The sequence below is a fragment of the Engraulis encrasicolus genome, chromosome 9 (genome assembly GCF_034702125.1).
Source record: "Engraulis encrasicolus isolate BLACKSEA-1 chromosome 9, IST_EnEncr_1.0, whole genome shotgun sequence".
Taxonomy (NCBI): Eukaryota; Metazoa; Chordata; class Actinopteri; order Clupeiformes; family Engraulidae; genus Engraulis; species Engraulis encrasicolus.
The window spans coordinates 29,566,222-29,568,721 of NC_085865.1; the positions used below are offsets into that span (position 1 = coordinate 29,566,222).

Consider the following 2,500-nt stretch of genomic DNA (forward strand, 5'->3'; position numbering starts at 1 on the left):
ACGTCTCCAGTAACGCAGCAGCAGGGCACAAAAGGCATCGTGGAGGGAACGGTAGGGAGAGGGCAATTTTGGAAGGCCACACTTTGCTCATACAAGGCAAGGGGGTTGTCCTGGAAACGGCAAGATCTTTGGCTTGCGGTTTGGTGTCTTCGGTAGCCAACTTTCCGTGCGTGCATGCATTAAGGCTGACATAAGACGCCGCACAGTCAAGCTTTTGTGGGTGACAGAGAGCAGAAGGAGAGAGAGAGAGAGAGGGAGAGGGAGAGGGAGAGGGAGAGGGAGAACGAAGCAAGAGAAGGAGAAAGTGAAGAGAGAAATAGAAATAGAAACTGATGGGCAATGATTTCACTGTTTCCGAAGATGTCATCCCCATGTCAAGAATATCGGAATACAGAAGCATGAATGATGAGTGTGTGTGTGTGTGGGGGATTTGCAGAGAGAGTAGGCAGAACAAACAGCAACTTGTCTGGAATCAATGTAAAATCAGCGGGATGAAGTTTATGTATTGCACCACATAGGCAGACTCATACTGGAGATACTTTGACAGCAAGACAAGAGCAAAGAATGGGTCACCTGTGGATTTCTGACATTCGTCACAATAGCTAGATGAAAAACTGGGATAAGAGGAAAGCTCAGTTACTCCAGCATCTGTGGCGAGACCAGAAGTGAGTCAAGGTTCAAGCCGTGATATTATACTGAGCTACTGTGAAGAAAACAGGGGAAATTGGAGATGGAATCGAGTGGATTGTGTTAAAAGTGAAGCAACTCTTCGTGCCAGTAAGAAACAAAGATGAACAAAAGAGGAGGTTTAGAGATAGAGAGTGAGTGAGTGAGTGAGTGAGTGAGTGAGTGAGTGAGTGAGTGAGTGAGTGAGTGAGTGAGTGAGTGAGTGAGTGAGTGAGTGAGTGAGTGAGTGAGTGTGTGTGTGTGTGTGTGTGTGTGTGTGTGTGTGTGTGTGTGTGTGTGTGTGTGTGTGTGTGTGTGTGTGTGTGTGTGTGTGTGTGTGTGTGTGTGTGTGTGTGTGTGTGTGTGTGTGCATGTGTATGTGCCAACGCCACAAGACATGACCCACCTCTAAAGACATGCATACCTCTTCTGTGAGGTAACAGCACGAGGTGACGCAGCAGGCCAGCACACCAAGGTTGTTCAAATCAATTCTGCGATACATCAGACACAAAGGTAATCATTGCACCTGCTGGGGCTGTGGACATTTCCTTCAGAAGTATTGATTGCCTTTCTCTCTCTCTCTCTCTGTGTCCACTCGCAAAGAAATTCTTTTAGGTCGGGGAATAAACGTGATTGTCAGGTTGCGCAAGGCCAAAAAACAGCAAAAGCTGTCATTGTGGAATTGGTGATTTAAGAGACAAGATACAAGAAACAGGAATGTACTGCTAGTAATCCTCAGTTAACCACAGGTCTGGAACCAGTTTTAGCCTTCCAAGAAAACTCAGTGAGGGTTGTGCCACTGCAGTGAACTACTACTAGAGGTTGGAAAAGCTAGGGGTTGGCAATGAATAGCCTACTTTTGATGGTTGGTTGGTGGCCAGGTGGCAAAGAAATGACAAACAAGTTTTGATTCTAGCTTTTGAAAAAATATCACTGATTGGCTATTGCTGCCACTGCATGACCGGAATGTCTCCTTTGAAGGCTTCAAAAGGCTTCAACAACCTTTCTCAAAACTGTAAGCGGTCAAAGTAGAGAACACCATACTGCAGCTTCAACTGTGTGTGAGGTTTTTTTTTTTTTTTTTTTAAACAAGGGCTTTTATAACTAGCTATTCCAGTAATTGCATGGATCACCTGTCATGGTTGCAATAGTAGTAGTAGTAGTCGTAACATAACATTAGTAGTAACATTAGCGGTCTCACTTGCATTATCTCACTTGAGATGTTTTTGTAGGTCAATCTACCCCCAAGCATTCTCTAGCTGGTGGCTGGCCTGCTCTCAGCGGGAAGGAGAAGGGGAGCTGGTCAGCCCAACAAGTAGCGTCTCGGACAGGGTCAAAGATATGAACGGCCACCCTGGTGCCTTCATCACCCCCCCTCCCCCCATACCTCCACCCCCTCATCCTCCCTGGTCTCCTCTCCTCTCACCATGCAAATCAATTGAGGTTAACAAATTAGCCATGACGCTAAGCTACGTTAAAACCCCCGCTGGCCACCAGAGTGGTGGCGTGGGAGCCTGGATCAGGATCAGGGGGTGGGGTGGCAGGCGGGCGGGGGGCCTCTTCACGGAGCCTCCCCCCGTTTAACCGTCCTTTTCGCGGGGACAGAGATCGGAGGACACGGTCATGCCCAGTGTGAAATCAAGCCTTCCTAATGTGCAGCTAACACACAGCAAGGCAACGCTGGTTGCTAGCTAGCCGACCCGGCCACCCACATCCTTGGGGACAGAGAGAGAAGGGGTGGGGGGGGGGGGGGCAGACAGAGACAGAGAGACAGATAGAGCTCTAGTCCCATTGCTACTTCTCCTACTGTGATCCCACGGCAATATTTTTGCGT

The 2,500-nt window shown here is 48.3% G+C and overlaps 1 protein-coding gene across 1 annotated transcript in view; it reads left to right on the plus strand.

Annotated features, from left to right (window-relative positions):
* LOC134455675 (cadherin-20-like) overlaps positions 1-2,500 on the plus strand; it is a 39,995-nt gene that overhangs the window by 2,088 nt on the left and 35,407 nt on the right. The gene's annotated exons all lie outside the window — the stretch shown is intronic.